At 42.9% G+C, this 18,445-nt stretch overlaps 1 long non-coding RNA gene across 1 annotated transcript; it reads right to left on the bottom strand.

The window, feature by feature from the left end:
- Positions 1–3,310: 3,310 nt before the first annotated feature.
- On the bottom strand, positions 3,311–6,217 carry LOC110285835 (uncharacterized). The gene is made up of 3 exons (XR_002377089.2): positions 6,074–6,217; positions 3,982–4,092; positions 3,311–3,796 (listed from the first exon to the last, which is right to left on the bottom strand). It is a non-coding gene; the product is annotated as an uncharacterized LOC110285835 (long non-coding RNA).
- Positions 6,218–18,445: the final 12,228 nt, after the last annotated feature.

Raw genomic sequence — 18,445 nt, 5'->3', positions numbered from 1 at the left:
TATACAACAAAAGGATATAATAAGACTGGGGTTCCAAATGACAGGCAAAGCAGGCAAAAACCTGAAATATAAACAACAGGAAACAAATATGTATCTATCTATATTTTAGCAAAACATTTCAGTATAAATCTCTGGTGAACTACAGAAAGATGGAATGCCATCAATTAAGTCACATATTTAAGTTAAAATGTCAGAGGACGACAGGCAGCAACCTATGGTTCAGATTGTCTTGTATTTTCCCCGGGTTTTCAACAGACAAATACTGTACAGGGTGCACACGTAAGTTCTTAAACAGCCACCGTATGTACTCATTAGACACTTCAAGAGTCAAGCAGTTTAACAGCTGCCTTTCCTAGTATTCTCATGCTTTGCCAGTCCTGGTAGCAAAATTAGATGTTATAATCCCAAAAGGAATAATAGTGTTAACAACAAAATGTATTACTGGGGGCGATAACGGAAACTCTGAGGGAGGGAAAAGAAAGAGAGAGAGAGCCGCCGCCAGAACGCAGAGAGGCCTGCAGGCTGCAGTGCAGGAAGTGCCCGACGGACAGGCGGCCGTCGGGCCAAAGTCTTCCCCAGCCGCGCTGTGCTGTGAGCTGTGAGCCCTACGCCGCCCGCCCCGGGCGCATGGCCAGGGCGGGGCGGGGCAGGCGATTCAGGAGGTTGCGGCCCTGGCTGCCCACTGAGCTTGGGCAGGGCGCCGGCTGCTTGCTCTGTGGTTCGGTAGTCCTGCCCGGGGTGGGCATCAGGGAAGGCGGCAAGGACGCATGGCTCACTACCATGGACGACAAGGCCTTCACCAACAAGTTGGACTAGTGGGGTGGAGCAGCTGAACTAGTGTAAGCAGCTGAAGGAGAACCAAGTGCAGATTCTGTGCGCGAAGGCTAGGCATCGATGTATAAATACAAAACACCATTAGGAATCATTTAGTTAATTTTTTTTGCCAGTCATGTTTGGTTCTACCCTAGGTCTCTGGGCTGTCCGGCCTCAGGGTCCTGCTCATCAAGGCAGTGTTAAACATGGTGTGGGTCTCATAGTGTGGGTGTCAAGTTGGCCACTCCCACAAGTTCTGTTGTCCCAGCACATCTTGCAGGCAGGACAGATTGTAGATTGAGGGTTTTTGGCTGGGTTGGTATTCCAGTCCCATTACTGGAAGCCTGGCCTGGTTACAGAAGATGAACAGTTCAGGTTTCCTGTCCTCCACTACTAGGAGTCTTCAATTGTTTCCACTACACGAGGTTCCCACATCCCTGGCAAGTGCTCTCCAGTTCCTGTCTTCTCTCCCTGTATTTTTTCCCTTCATCCTTGTTCCCCAGTCCAATCCCTCCTATTCCCATCTTCACCACCCTCAGCCTACCCGCAGAATCTATTCTATTTCCCCTTTCCAGGGAGGTCCACACAACCTCTAAAGAGCCCTCTTTGCTACTTAGCCTCTCTGGGTCTGTGAATTGTAACTGATTATCATTTAATTAACAGCTAATACTACTAATGAGTGAAGACATACTGTTGATATTCTGTCTGGACTTCACCCCCCACAGTTACCTGGCAACAGCCAGGTAGGCCTGACCCACTATAAAAGGGGCTGCTTGCCCTCTCTCTCCCTTGCCTCTTGCCCCCTTGCTCCCCCCTCCTTATTCCCCCCCCCCACGTGGTCATGGCCGGCCTCTTCTTCTCTACTCTCTCCCTCTCTCTGCCTTTCTCTGCCTCTACTACCCTCTTTACTCCCCTCCCCATGCCCTGAATAAACTCTATTCTATACTATACCCTTGTGTGGCTGGTCCCTCCGGGGGAAGGGATGCCTTGGCATGGGCCCGACAAGGCATCCCCTTCCTCCATACCTCATCACACCCCCCATAGGACATATTCTTATATCTCTTTATCTTTTTATACTTACAACACATACCATATTTGTCTTTCTGGGTCTGGATTACCTTCCTTAGGACATCTTTTTTTTTTTTTTTTGGTTTTTTCGAGACAGGGTTTCTCTGTGTAGCCCTGGCTGTCCTGGAGCTCACCTTGCAGACCAGGCTGGCCTCGAACTCAGAAATCCGCCTGCCTCTGCCTCCCGATTAAAGGGATTAAAGGCGTGCGCCACCACGCCCGGCAGGACATCTTTTTTTTTTTTTTTTAATTTATTTATTTTTTCTAGTTCCATCCATCTGCCTGTAAATTTCATGTCCTTTTAAAAAACAGCTGAGTAAAATACTCCACTGTATAAAAGTAGCCCATTTTCTTTATTTAGAGAAAGACCTGTGTGATCCACTCAGAAGGGGTAGTAGGGGGAAGGAGCCTTCAGCAGGTGGTCTCCTACAGAACTAGAGATAAGATTTGGGAATTGATTTTGAAGGAGCTGAGGGAGGGGTGGAGACCTGCCTGCTTCCCTGGCAGCAGTTACATCCTGTTATCCTCAGACAAGAGGTGTCCTCTACAAATGTCTGCTGAAGAAAGTTCTTTTTGTTCATTTGTTTACAGCAGTTTCCCTTTCCCTTAATGTTCTCCCACCACGCTCCCACCCAACTTAAACCATCCTATAAAAATCTAAACTCTCAAGCCCAGTATGGCAGAACATGCCTTTAAGTCAGGAGGCAGAGGCAGTCAGATCTCAGAGTTCGAAGTCAGCCAAGTCTACAAAGCAAGTCCCAAGGCAGCCAGGGCTGTTACACAGATAAATTCGGTTACACAACAAAACAAAACAAAACAAAACAAAACAAAACAAAACAAAACAAAACAAAACAAAACAAAACAAAACAGAGCAAATCAAAACAAAACAAAACAGAGCAAATCAAAACAAAACAAAACAGAGCAAATCAAAACAAAACAAAACAGAGCAAATCAAAACAGCCCCCATAAATTGCTCTCCCTTCTCCTGCAGATAGTTCTGCAGTTCACACTTGAATAGAGTTTTGTTCTTTATCTTCTGTGCTGCTTCAGTGGTCCTGCTGTCTCATAAACTCTACAAGGACAGCATTTAACTGCTCCCTGGGATCCTTTCTCTCCCTAGAGCCCTTCCAAATGCTGGGCTCCTTATTAAAAGGAAGATCCTATTGGCAGCCTTAAATGACACAGTGATATGTTGCCCCCTTAACCAGCCTGGCTCTTTATTTGCCTTGTTCCTCACTTGTACCAACACCAGACAGAATAAGCCACATGCATTAGTGTGTCCCTTCTTCCCCTCCCTCATGCTGTGGCTTGTAAGGGGAAATTGCCTACATGGTATCTCTGTGGAAGCCAAAAGTGTCTGTAAGTCAAGGACTGCATCACAACACCCACCGTCCCCCACTTCTCTTCTATGAGTAGAGCCTCACACATATCAAGTGCACAATCCAAATTTATTATGTGACTGAATGATAACAAGTAAAAGTGGATGACTTGGGAGTTTTTCTATCTCACAAGTTCACAAGCAGAAAAACAAGCACATGGTATGTATATTAAACCATGCTCATGGATGTTGACACCACACAGTGCTTGGCTCCCATCTTAAATTTCCATTTTCTCAGCGGAGAGAAAGAATTTTGTGGTATTTGGGTCCAATCAAGTCCTAATAGAGGCAAGGCAAGTGTCTACTTCTGAGCTCCACCTGTATCACTGAATAAACTCGCTGTGAAAGATGGCTCCCTCAGTCTTCTAGGGAAGGAAGAAGGGGATTATGCACATCTAGAAGGAGGAGGACTTATTTTGGCCTCTAGTTTTGCTTCTTTAAAGGCTGGATCTCTCCCGAATGACCCAGTGGGTGGCTTTTTCCACTTGAGGTTTCCAGTATGTTTGTTATGACGACCGGGATCTGGTATATATGTACCTAGGGAATATAGAGACAGCAAGGCTTAGTAATAAGGATGCAAAAAGGATGTGCAAACCTGTAGGATTCAGACACTGTGCGATTCCTCCTTACTCTAGGCAGGAAGCCAAAACCAGGAAGTCCCTTCTAGAGATCTACCCTCTTAGAAAACATATTTCCACCCACCAGAGAGCCCCAGCACTCACATCATTGGCTTTATGGCAGAAGACTTTAACAGTGTTCTTAGAAGACTTATACACCAGGTATTGTTGCATCAGGCATACGAGGAGCACACCACCAAAGATAAATAGAGGGATCTGGAAGCAGATCAGATGAATAGGACGTGAATGCTGACCTGAAATGTCTGAGTTTGAACTGTGGCTTTGCAATGGACCACGTTTATGGCTTTGGTAATTCTCCCATTCTCTCTCAAGTTCATGGGTAAAAAGTCTCTCTGAGTCTTTGGGAATCTCCAGGGTAGATGAAAAAAAAAATAGTTACTTTACTCCCTTACAGCCAGTGCCTCAGGAAAGAAGAACCATTGCTGAGGTAAGCTCCTTGGTGGGCTCCTCAGAGGGAGGCAGGAAGCCTTAAGGTGTGTTTTTGTACTGGGAGAAGGAAAAGGCTGGGAGCCTGTTACCTTCCAGAAAGAGATTGCCCACAGTCTGACAACTTGTCACACTACTTTGCAGAAGGGTCTGGAGCTGAGGCAGTGAAGGTGAGTAAGGCCACAACTTGATTAGAAAAAACACCCATGGAAGGAGTTACAGAGACAAAGTTTGGAGCTGAGACAAAAGGATGGACCATCTAGAGACTGACATACCCGGGGATCCATCCCATAATCAGCCTCCAAATGCTGACACCATTGTACACACTAGCAAGATTTTGCTGAAAGGACCCTGATATAGCTGTCTCTTGTGAGGCTATGCCGGGGCCTAGCAAACACAGAAGTAGATGCTCACAGTCAGCTATTGGATGGATCACAGGGCCCCCAATGGAGGAGCTGGAGGAAGTACCCAAGGAGCTAAAGGGATCTGCAATCCTATAGGTGGAACAACAATATGAACTAACCAGTACCCCCCAGAGCTCATGTCTCTAGCTGCATATGTATCAGAAGATGGCCTAGTTGGCCATCAGTTGAAAGAGAGGCCCATTGGTCTTGCAAGCTTTATATGCCTCAGTGCGGGGGAATGCCAGGGCCAAGAAGTGGGAGTGGGTGGGGGAGCTTGTGGGGGACTTTTGGAATAGCATTGGAAGTGTAAATGAAGAAAATACCTAATTAAAATAAAATAAAATAAAATAAAGAAATTCTTCGCTCTGCATACCTCTGGCTCTTTATTTAAACTCCATGTTAGGAACTGAGTGATAAGCCCAGGTGGGGCCAAGTCACTGGACCCCTTTGGTCTGCTTCTCAATGAAGTCACAATGAATTCATCTTTTCTACCTTCCACTCTTATTTGTTTAGTTGGCCCATTAAGGACTGGGTAGATGAATCTGGATTGCTTGAGCCTGGACTCTGACCCTGACAATTCTAGGTGCAGTCTGGAGCACAACAGAGAGGCTTCTCTGGGTAAGAGTAGGATGTGAGGTCATAGTCAAGAACAACAGAAAAATGAGATGGTTAAAGGCTAGAGGGGGAAGGCAAAGCTAACATGGAGAGAGCAGGTCCTGTATCAAATGTTTTTTCTAGGGCAGAGGAAGATTCTAACTACATACAGGGTGCCTCATCTTCAGAAGAGGGTACAAACTCCTGCCATTGTTCTGAGCTTTTAGAGAAAGCTAGATCATTAAAAAGTCTGCTGGGCTGGATCAGAGCTATTTTAAAAGGGGAAGAATTAAGGCCTCTGCGCATTGAGAAAAAGTCAGTGAAGTGATCCACAACTGAGGAGAAAATCAGGAAGAACTTACACAGGAGGACCCAGGAGAAACTTATGCTTAAGTCCTTTGCTTTGTTCTTTCCAGATATTTCTGTGTGTGTGTGTGTGTGTGTGTGTGTGTGTGTGTGTGTGTGTGTGTGTATTTCCCACAGCACCTGGCTGGCCCTTCATGTGCCTACCTAGTGCTGTCTCCTCTATACATCCCAGGCTTAGAATTGAGTTCTGTGGTGTCAGACAGGAGATACCCACCCCACAAGAACTCTATCTTCCTGGAAAAACAGACTTAGAAATAATAACAAATTAAATACAAGCTTTCAAAGACAGAAGGTGACACCCATTCTCTCCAGTAAGCTGGGATGAGTCCTTCTATGGGCCTTCTTACCCACTATAGATTTTCCCTTACAGATCAAGAGGTACTTACGGGAGACATCTTGCAGCTGAGGTTGTCTGCTAGACTCCTGCTGATCTTCTCTTTGGGTTTTTATATAACATTTGACATTTGAGAATGTCAGTTTCACTTTCCCTTTGAACTGCTTTGGGACATCTATTTGCTAAGCAGGAGTGGACTGAAAAACCCCCAGTCTGAGACAAGCTTGCTCAATTAATTGACCTATCCCACAAACAAACAGGAAGATCTGCAAACACAGCCCTAAGCAGCTTTTTCTCACTTGGGAAATTCCTTGCTTGGAACACAGTACAGTGTTGCCTGAGAAAACTGCTTCATCCTTGGCTATGGAAATAAGCAGACATAATATGATATTTCAATGCCTTAAAGCAAATGCTGTTTTTTTTTTTTTTTTTTTTTTTTTTTTGGTAAGAGTAACACAAGTACATGGGTCAGTGGATATTCTTCAGGGCTCTCTAGGGTGTGGTTTCAGGCAGGACACAGGATTACACTCAAGTGTGTATCTCCTGGGCTTGCATTTTCATCGTGGGTTATAGGTTAAAGAATTAACAGATGTGAATACAAGGAGAGTTCACTATGATACTGCCAGAAGCCAGAGGCTAGGAGGAGAAGCCTGGAGGAGACTCTCCTCCCAGTCCTCCTGAAGGATGGAGCCTTGCTGACACCCTGAACTCAGACTTCCTGCCTCCAGAACCAAGGGACAATAGGTTTAATGAACTCTCCTGTTTGTGATCACCTTGTTATCATTGCTTAAAAGCCCATAGAGTGTCTGTGAAAGATCTTGTGTGGTGACAGGGAAGCAGTCACTGCTGGCACAGCCAGCTGACTGGTCAGATTGGGATTAATGGAGGTGACATGGAAATATAAGGAAGAGGAGGCAATCCCCAGTAGAGACAGAAGGCCCTGCTCTCCATAGGGTGTGGTACTTTGAGTGAGAACCCCGCCCCCCCATAAATTAAAAGCTTGGTTCCTGGTTGGGAACTGTTTGGGAAGAATTAGGGGGTGTAGCTTTGCTGGGGGAGGTGTGTCCCACTGTGCACGTTCTCTCTCTTATTCCCTCTCTCCTTTCCCCTGATCCCCTCTCGTCTTCCTCTGCAGGAAGTACACTCTTAACTACCGCTCCAGTGCCACGCCTGCCTGCTTGATGCCATGCTTCCCGTTTTGATGATTGCAGACTGTAACTCTCTGAAACTGTGGGCCTCTAAATTAATTAATTAATAAGTCAATTAATTAAAATCAGTGGCCTTGGTCATGTGTCTCTTCAGAGCAATAAAACAAACAAACAAACAAAAACAAAACAAAACAAAAAACCAAACAAACTGGTGCTGGTTCTCTCTTCTAGGTACCTTGGTCTCCTTGCATGCTTGTGGCTTTCTGCTGACTTCCCTTTTCTTCCTAATTCAGGTCTCAGTGGTACCTCTGCAGAGCTGCTTCCCATGCTCTTCCCACATGATCAGGGAGGGCAGTTAGCCTTCACTTTCACCCTTTACATTCTGGCCATACACTGGGATCAGAGAGGGTGCATGTCTCCGAATGTTCTGTCCTGAGTACCCACAGCATTGCCTTTGATCTGTTTTATGTCCTTGAACCACAGTTACCATACATGTTATTTCTTCTCATTAGCCTTTGAGCACTTAGGAGTGGGACCTGGTAGCCACCTGTATGGGCAGATACTTGCTGGTTGTGTAATGAGTGATCGGATGGCTAAGTCTGATGGGCTTTACATTAGAGCTGCTGAGTCTGCCTGGAGGACCAAGACTGCACACTCTGAGGAGGAGGAGTGAAGGACTTTTAGACTGGGTTGTGAGGCTCCAGAATGGAGACCCATTCTCTGTGTCCTAGGGCTCTGGAGAGGGGATAGCACAGCAGGTGAGTGTATTCTAACTCAAGGAACTCAGGACATCTTTGCACTTGGAGGAAATCAACTAAAGACTCTGAAAGAGCTTATAAGGATTCCGTTTGTTGATATTTACCACTGAATAAATGAAAGCAGAGATGACTAAGATGTATTTGTTAGTTGTTAGGTTAAAACTATACATTTCATGTCAGCAGAGATAAGCATCTTTAATGAAAAAAAAAAAACCAACCCTATTTTCCAAAATAAAAATTTAGTAAGAAGAGAATTAGTTTTTAGCAATTGTGGGGGGAGGCGAAATATCTCTGCCTCCCCCCAACACTAGGTTCACAAGTGAAATCAGTGTAACAAAAGACAGAACAAGAGAAAAGTACGCATATCTATAAACTATGATCTCCCCTCCCCTCTCTTTTATTTAAAAGAAAAATTTTGGAAGTACTTTGATTAAAAGACATTATTGAAAGTGTCACTGAAGAGCATTGTATTCTGTTTTGAGTTTATTTTATTTTTCATACATGAGTACTATATTTACATCATTTCTACCTTGTGCCCTCCAATTCCTTTGAAGTTCCCTGCACTCCCTCTTAGGTTCATGACCCTGCTCTTTATAATTGTTGCTCCCCTATGTGAGTAAATGTGGGTATTTCTGTGCTTGATTTATTGAAAATGTGAAGAGTCATGAACTGGATTTAAAAAAATCGATCTGGAGGCTGGAGAGATGGCTCAGTGGATAAAGGTTTTGGCTCCTCTTCCAGATTACCTAGGTTCAATTCCTAGCACCCACATGGTGACTCATAACCTGCCGGGGTCTAGCCTTACACAGGATTGGGGTTCTCAGCTGGAAGCAGGGATATCTGGAAGGCGCATAATGAACACGTAGGTAACATTTTCGGGTACAACCTGATGAGCAAGTCTCAAAGCTTGATCTCTCTCTCTCTCTCTCTCTCTCTCTCTCTCTCACTGCACTCTTCACTCTTCACACTCCCATACACCTCACACCTCTAATTTGCCCCAGTCTTTTATTGTTACTCCAAAAAGCAGGTAGAAAGAGAGACATTGTATAATCATTACCAGATGTATCAAGTTCAAAAGAATGACCACATCTCACAAAGAATTAAGAATTATGATTGTTCCTCAAAGTTCGAAGCTTTCCCTATTCTCAGCCCTATGGCCAAAATAATAATTGCAAACTTATCATTATTTAAACTTTAACTATTGACTTATACTTCAGAGCTCAAAGCTCTGAGGTTAGCTACGTGTGGTTTTCCTGTGAAGCTCTAACAATAAACAAGGGCAAAGGTGTCAGGCTGTGGTTAGAAAGAAACAGGCTAACCTTTAACTCAGCAGTTTTGCTAGCTTCTGCTTCTGCACATTGCACACAATGACCCAATAGGTTTTTCCTTTCTGAACTAAAGTATCCCGTGTTCCTGTTCCTTTAGTCCACTTTTCCCTTATCCCATGATTGTGTCTCTTACACTAATAATTTTCATAGTTCCAGTAAATTCCTTCACTCTCAGGTAATGGACTCTGTATGACTTTAGCAGTACATGGCTCTGTTTCATTTTCTAATAATTTTTTCAAACTTTGCAAGTCAAACATTAATCTGAAACTACAATTGTGCAATTATTACATTGTTCCAAAAATGAGAGCACACAGCATGCACGTGGGCCATTAGGACTGTGCTGGGCTCTGCCCTATGCTTCAATTTTTGGTTGTTTAAGAATCATTACATTTGGCCAGCCCAGGGCCACTATGGGCATAAACTCAGAGGACGGTCCTACAGTCCCCAGAGGACTCTCCACGCTGCAGATGCCCTAGCATACCCAGGATCTTAGGATCACTGGTGAGTCTAACACCAAGGCAACTGTGAGGGCCCTGTGCCAGCAGGAGCAGGGACACAGGAAACCTGCCTGACCAGTGGCTCAGTTTCCTTCTGGTCGGTGCTGGTCTACCTTGGTTTCGAACACAGCAGATAGTCCCATGGTTCCCCAGAGGAGGTACCAATTCCAAGCACTTTAACATGCCCAGGATCTCAGGAACCCAGGATCTCAGGGTCTCAGAGGAAGCTTGACTGCCTAGAACTCTGATACACCCAGAATCTCAGATTCACAGGATCCCAGAATCACAGGATCACAGAGAAAGATGGACTCTGAGAAGTTCTGAATTAACTGGGATTACAGGAAGGACAGGCTCCAATCAGATATACCGAGGGCAGCAAGCACTTGAGATAATCAGGTGGCAGGAGGCAAACGAAAGAACAGAACCAATAGAAACCAAGGTTACTTGGCATCATCAGAACCAAACTCTCCTACCTCAGCAAGTCCTGGATACACCATCACACCAGAAAAGCAAGATATGGATCTAAAGTCATTTCTCATGATGATGATGGAGGACTATAAGAAGGAAATAAATAACTCCCTTAAGGAAATTCAAGAGAACACAGGTAAACAGTTAGAAGACCTCAGATAGGAAACACAAAAATCCCTTAAAAGAATTCCAGAGCCGGGTGGTGGTGGCACATGCCTTTAGTCCCAGCACTCGGGAGGCAGAGGCAGGTGGATTTCTGAGTTCGAGGCCAGCCTGGTCTACAGAGTAAGTTCCAGGATAGCCAGGGCTACACAGAGAAACCCTGTCTTAAAAAAAAAAAAAAAGAATTCCAGGAGAATACATCCAATCAGGTGAAAGAATTGAACAAAACCATCCAAGATCTGAAAATGGAAGTAGAAACAATAAAGAAATCACAAAGGGAGACCACTCTGGAAATTGAAAACCTAGGAAAGAAGTCAGGAGCCATTGATGCAAGCATAACCAATAGAATACAAGAGATAGAAGAGAGAATCTCAGGTGCAGAAGATACCATAGAAAACATTGACACTACAATCAAAGAAAATGAGAAAAGCAAAAAGATCTTAACCCCAAACATCCAGGAAATCCAGGACACAAGGAGAAGACCAAACCTAAGGATAATAGGTATAGACGAGAAGGAAGATTTCCAACTTAAAGGACCAGTAAATATCTTCAACAAAATTATAGAAGAAAACTTCCCCAACCTAAAGAAAGAGATGCCCATGAATATACAAGAAGCCTACAGAATTCCAAATAGATTAGACCAGAAAAGAAATTCCTCCTATCACATAATAATCAAAATACCAAATGCACAAAACAAAGAAAGGATATTAAAAACAGTAAGGGAAAAAGGTCAAGTAACATATAAAGGCAGACCTATCAGAATTAAACCTGACTTCTCCCCAGAGACTATGAAAGCCTGGGAAGATATCTATCATACAGACCCTAAGAGAACAGAAATGCCAGCCCAGGCTACTATACCCAGCAAAATTCTCAATTACCATAGATGGAGAAACCAAGTTATTCTGTGACAAAAGCAAATTTACACATTATCTTTTCACAAATCCAGCCATTCAAAGGATAATAAAGAAGAAAAACATAAGGAGAGGAACTAAGCTCAAGAAAAAGGAAGAAAGTAATCTTTCAACAAACCTAAAGAAGATAGCCACATGAACACAATTCCAACTCTAGCAACAAAAATAACAGGAAGCAACAACGACTTTTCCTTAATATCTCTTAATATCAATGGACCCAATTCCCCAATAAAAAGACATAGACTAACAGACTGGTTACAAAAACAGGACCCAACTTTTTGCTGCATACAGGAAACCCACCTCAGGGACAAAGAGAGATACTACTTTAGAGTAAAAGGCTGGAAAACAATGTTCTAAGCAAATGATCCCAAGAAACAAGCTGGAGTAGCCATTCTAATATCGAGTAAAATCGACTTTCAACCTAAAGTTCTCAAAAAAGACAAGGAGGGACACTTACTCATCAAAGGTAAAATCTTCCAAGATGAACTCTCAATTCTGAACATCTATGTTCCAAATGCAAGGGCATCTACATTCATTAAAGAAATTTTGCTATATCTCTAAGCACACATTGTACCTCACACAATAATAGTGGGAGACTTTAGCACCCCACTGTCTTCAATGGACAGATCCTGGAAACAGAAACTAAACAGAGGCACAGTGAAACTAACAGAAGTTATGAAAAAAAAATGGATTTAACAGATACCTGCTGATCTTGTCTTTGGGTTTTTATATAAAGTTTGAGAATGTCAGTTTCACTTTCCCTTTGAACTGCTTTGGGACACTATTTGCTAAACAGGAGTGGACTGAAAAACCCCCAGTCTGAGAGAAGTTTGTGCAATTAGTTGGCCTATCCCACAAACAAACAGGAAGATCTGCAAACACAGCCCCAAGCAGCTTTTTCCCACTTGGGAAATTCCTTGCTTGGAACACAGTACAGTGTTGCCTGAGAAAACTGCTTCATCCTTGGCTATGGAAATAAGCAGATGTGATATTTCAATGCCTTAAAGAAAATGCTGATTTTTTTTTTGTAAGAGTAACATGAGTACATGGGTCAGTGGATATTCTTCAGAGCTCTCTAGGGTGTGGCTTCAGGCAGAACACCCCACTCTCATCAATGGATAGATCCTGGAAACAGAAACTAAACAGAGACACAGTAAAACTAACAGAAGTTATGAAACAAATGGATTTAACAGATATCTATAGAACATTTCATCCTAAAACAAAAAGATATACCTTCTTCTAAGTACCTCATGGTACCTTCTCCAAAACTGACCATATAATCCATCACCAAACAGGCCTTAGCAGATGCAAAAATGTTGAAATAATCCCATGCACCCTATCAGATCATCATTTACTAAGGCTGATATTCAATAACAAAATAAATAATAGAAAACCCACATACACGTGGAAGCTGAACAACAATCTACTCAGTGATAACTTGGTCAAGGAAGAAATAAAGAAGAAATTAAAGACGTTTTAGAGTTTAATGAAAATGAAGCCACAACATACCCAAACTTATAGAACACAATGAAAGTAGTCCTAAGAGGAAACTCATAGTTCTGAGTGCCTCCAAAAAGAAGCTGGAGTGAGCATACACTAGCAGCTTGACAGCACACCTGAAAGCTCTAGAACAAAAGGAAGCAAATTCACCCAAGAGGAGTAGACAGCCCCATATCCCCTAAAGAAATAGAAACAGTCATTAATAGTCCCCCCCCCCCAAAAAAAAAGCCCAGGACCAGATGGGTTTAGTGCAGAGTTCTGTCAGACCTTCAAAGAGGACCTAATTGCAATACTCCTCAAACTATTCCACAAAATAGAAACAGAAGGTACTCTACCAAATTCATTCTATGAAGCCACAATTACTCTGATACCTAAACCACACAAAGACCCAACAAAGAATGAGAACTTCAGACTAATTTCCCTTATGAATATCAATGCAAAAATACTCAATAAAATTCTCACAAACCGAATCCAAGAACACATCAAAACGATCATCCATCATGACCAAGTAGGCTTCATCCCAGGGATGCAAGGATAGTTCAATATACGGAAATCCATCAACATAATTCACTATATAAACAAACTCAAAGACAAAAGCCACATGATCACCTCATTAGATGCTGAGAAAGCATTCGACAAAGTCCAACACCACTTCATGATGAACGTCTTGGAAAGATCAGGAATTCAAGGCCCATACCTAAACATAGTAAAATCAATATACATACAGCAAACCAGTAGCCAGCATCAAACTAAATGGTGAGAAACTGGAAGCGATCCCACTAAAGTCAGGGACTAGACAAGGCTGCCCACTCTCTCCCTACATATTCAACATAGTACTTGAAGTCCTAGCCAGAGCAATTAGACAAGAAAAAGGGGTCAAAGGAATACAAATTGGAAAGGAAGAAGTCAAAATATCACTATTTGAAGATGACATGATAGTATATATAAGTGAACCCAAAAATTCCATCAGAGAACTCCTAAACCTGATAAACAGCTTCAGTGAAGTAGCTGGATATAAAATTAACTCAAACAAATCAGTGGCCTTTCTCTACACAAAGGATAAACAGGCTGAGAAAGAAATTAGGGAAACAACACCCTTCTCAATAGTCACAAATAATATAAAATACCTTGGTGTGATCCTAACTAAGGAAGTGAAAGGTCTGTATGGTAACAACTTCAAGTCTCTGAAGAAAGAAATTAAAGATTAAAGAACACACCTGATATGCACTCACTGATAAGTTGATATTAGCCCAGAAGCTCAGAATCCTTCTTAGAAGGGGGAACAAAATACCCATGGAAGGAATTACAGAGACAAATTTCGGACCAGAGACTGAAGGAACGACCATCCAGAGATTGCCCCAGTTGGAGATCCATCCCATAAACAACCAGTGAACCCAGACACTATGGCAGATGCCAACAAGAGCCTGCTGACAGGAGCCTGATATAACTGTCTCCCGAGTGCCTCTGCCAGTGCCTGGCAAATACAGAAGTGGATGCTCACAATCATCCATTGGACAGAGCACAAGGTCCCCAATGAAGGAGCTAGAGAAAGTACCCAAGGAGCTGAAGGGGTCTGAAGCCTCATAGGAGGAACATCAATATGAACTAACCAGTACCCCTAGAGCTCTTTGGAACTAAACCACCAATCAAAGAAAACACATGGTAGAACTTGTGGTTCTAGCTGTATATGTAGCAGAGGATAGCCTAGTTAGTCATCAATGGGAGGAGAGGCCCTTGGTTCTGTGAAGGTTCTATGCCCCAGTATAGAGGAATGCCAGGACTGGAAATGGGAGCAGGCAGAGGATGGAGGGGTGTACTGGCTATTTTTGTGTCAACTTGACACAGCTGGAGTTATCACAGAGAAAGGAGCTTCAGTTGAGAAAATGCCTCCATGAGATCCAACTGTAAGGCATTTTCTCAATTAGTGATCAAGGGGGAAAGGCCCCTTGTGGGTGGTGCCATCCCTGGGCTGGTAGTCTTGAGTTCTATAAGAGAGTAGGCTGAGCAAGCCAGGGGAGGCAAGCCAGTAAAGAACATCCCTCCATGGCCTCTGCATCAGCTCCTGCTCCCTGACCTGTTTGAGTTCCAGTCCTGACTTCCTTTGGTGATGAACAGCAGCATGGAAGTGTAAGCCGAATAAACCCTTTCCTCCCCAACTTGCTTCTTGGTCATGATGTTTGTGCAGGTATAGAAACCCTGACTAAGACAAGGGGATAGGGGATTTTCTGAGGGGAAACTAGGAAAGGGGATAACACTTGAAATGTAAATAAAGAAAATATTTAAAAAAAAAATAAACAAAACCAAAACAACAACAACAGCAACAACAACAAGAATCATTACATTTAGAAACATCTAGTTTCACAGAATTCAACGGAGCAGAAGGAAAAAGAAATAGGAAAGACCAATAAAATAGAATAATTATGTGCACCAAGGTCGACTGAAAAGCAGTCATACACAAGTAAAATCTACACAGCCATTGTCCAGGGCTAAGTTTAGGAGAAATGAGAGCAACTTATTTAGAAATGAACCACCTGCAGGCTTCTGAAATGTCATCACCCAGGCCTTCTGTGGGCAGTTCCTTATTTCTGATGGCTGGTGCCCTGGAGGGATGTGTCTCTCTCCTGTGTCGCAGAGTCCCAGGCACCATCTATGTGATAATATGTTGTCCCCACCAATAACCAGCTGTAATCCCAGTTCTAGGGGTTCTAATGTCCTCTTGGGGTATCCACAGGCACTGTATGTATGTGGCACATGCACATAAATGAAGCCAAAACACCCCTCCATGCTCACAAAATAAAAATAAGTAACATCTGAAAAAAGATTTAAAAAGAGTGACCTAGGGTGATAAACAGGTGAGCCTAGCATGAACTGTTTATCTAATATCTTCTCTGTGTATATCTCTGCGTATATAATATCTTCAGGCAGCAGATGCCTTTCTAGCTGTGAACATGACCCTTGAGGGAGCTTCTCCATAGTGGCTTTAGGAGGATGGGCAAGGGAAGGTGTGAGTGAATTTCCCCATTATGGATTTTCTCAAGTGGCTGATGACACATTTTGGGGCGGTGCACCCTGAACCTCATCAGGTTTGTGCATATCCTTCATGTCTGGCTCACGTAGATTCTCCCATCCGTCCTGTTTTAATGGTTTGGTTTTGGTGCATGAATATGAAGATAACCTGGCTCTATACAGTTGTGTGTTTGGATGGATTAGTCTTTCATGGCCCTTTGAGATAATTGTTTTTTTTTTTCCTCAAAAAAAAAAAAATATGGTTCATTTCTCAACTTTAGCACTGTCACCATTTTGGGCCAGAGCTTTCTTACTCTGTGGGTGTCTTGTGGGTTGCTGGGTTCCTACCCAGCAGATATTGTAGTACCCTCCTCTACTAGCAATTTTTTTTGAATTAATTTACTCTTCTCTTATGAATTATAACCAGACTACAAGTTTCTCTTCCCTCCTTCCCTCCAAAAACCTCCCTTCTACTTCCCTTTCCCCCTTCCACTTCTCCTTTCCCTTCAGAAAAGGTCAGGCCTCCCAGGGATATGGCATACTAGGTTGCAATAAGACTTCACACCTCCCCTGGTATTAAGACTGGACAAGGCAACTTAGTAGAGGAAAAGGGTCCCAGAAACTGGCAAAAGAGTCAGGGCCAGGTCCTGCTCTCACCCTTAGGAGTCCTACAAGAAGATCAAGTTAAACAACCATGACATATAAGCAGAGAGCCTAAGTTAGAACACGCAGGCTCCCTGATTGATAGATAGTTCGGTCTCCGTGAGCTCATATGTACCCAAGTTAGTTGATTCGGTGGGTTTTCTGTGGTGTCCTTAATCTCTGTAGCCCCTTCCTCTTCTTCTTCGGCAGGACCTGAGCTCTGCCTAATGTTTGACTGTGAATCTGTTTCTGTTTCTATCCGTTACTGGGTGAAGCCTCTCTGATGATGATAATGAGTATAACAAAATGCCATTAGGAATTTCTTTGGCTTTTGTTTGTTTGTTTGTATTTGTTTTTGCTGGTCATGTTTGATTCTACCCTAGGTCTGGGCTATCCAGGGTTTGGTTCCTAGCCCTCCACGAAGGGTCATGGATGGGCTTCCTCTCATGGTATGGGCCTCAAGCTGGACCAGCCAATGGTTGGCTTCTCTCCCAATTTTTGCACCACCTCTAGACTAACACATCTTGTAAGTAGGGCAAATTGTGGCTGAAAGTTTTGTGGCTTGGTTGGTGTTCCAATTCCTCCACTGGAATTCTTGCCTGGTTACAGGAGACAGCTGGTTCAGCCTCCCTATCCCTCTTTTCTAAGGGTCTTAATCAGGGTAACCTTTGTAGATTTCTGAGAGTTTCCACTGCACTAGATTTCTAACCCATTTTCAAGATGCCTCCCCACCTCCCAATTCCTGGTATTTCTCCAAGCATTCTCTTCTTTACCCCTACCCCCACCCCATCGCTCCTGTTTCCATCCCCACCCATCTCATCCTAAGTCTTACCCACAATATCTATTCTATTTCTCCTTCCCAGAGAGATTCATGCACCCCCCTCCCACTTGAGTCTTCCTTGTTTCTTAGCCTCTCTAGGTCTGTGGATTGCAGCATGATCATCCTTTACTTTATAGCTAATATCCACTTATAAGTGAGTACATACTGGATCCTTCTGGGTCTGGGTTACCTCACTCAGGATGATTTTTTTCTAGTTGCATCTATTTGTCCAAACATTCTGTTATTATTATTTTAACAGAAGTAATATTTTGCTTTGTACATGTGCCACATTTTTGTTGTCCATTCTTCAGCTGAGGAACATTTAGGTTGTTTCTAGCTTCTGCCTGTTATGAATGAAGCTGCTATGAACACAGTTGAGCAAGTATCTGTGGTAGGATGGAGTGTCCTTTGTTATATGCCCAAGAGTGGTATAATGGGGTCTTGAGGTATTGATTCTCAATTTTCTGAGGAACTGCCATATTCTTCCCATAGTAGCTGTACAAATTTGTACTCCTACTGTCAATGGAGGAGTGTACACCCTTGATCCGCATCCTTCACAGCATAAGCTGTCACTTGTGTTTTGGATCTTGGATATTATGACAGGCATAAGATTGAATTATAGAGATGTTTTGATTTGCATTTCCCTGATGGGTAAAGATATTGAACATTTCTTTTGAAATGCAAATCAAAACATCTCTAAAATTCAATCTTATGCCTGTCATAATATTCACTCAATTTGTACTCAAGTTAAAGTGGATCAAAGGCATCAACATAAGACCAGATACACTAAATGTGATAAAAGAGAAAATGGAGAATACCCTTGAAATCATTGGCACAAGGACAAGTTTCTGCAAAGAACACCAATAGTGCAGGCCTAACATCAACACTTAAATGTAATCTCATGAAACTGAAAAGCCTCTGAATGGCAAAGACTGTCAATAGACAAAATGGTAACCTAGGAAATGGGAAAAGATTTTCAATTTAAAATTGAGATGCATATCTAAACAGATTTGAGATTCCACTGTTGAGAATTCTCTGTTTAGATATGCATCTCAATTTTAAATTGAATTATTTGGTTTGTTGATGCCTAGTTTCTTGAGTTCTTTAAATATTTTGGATATTAGCCCTCTGTCAGATGTGGTGTTAGTGAAAATCTTTTGAACTTGAGTTTTGTGCAGGGTGAT

The sequence above is a fragment of the Mus caroli genome, unplaced genomic scaffold (assembly GCF_978045245.1).
Source record: "Mus caroli unplaced genomic scaffold, Mus_caroli_1 scaffold_20, whole genome shotgun sequence".
NCBI classification, from domain to species: domain Eukaryota; kingdom Metazoa; phylum Chordata; class Mammalia; order Rodentia; family Muridae; genus Mus; species Mus caroli.
The sequence above is the reverse complement of the archived record's forward strand: the minus strand, read 5'-3'. Positions and strand labels throughout refer to the sequence as shown.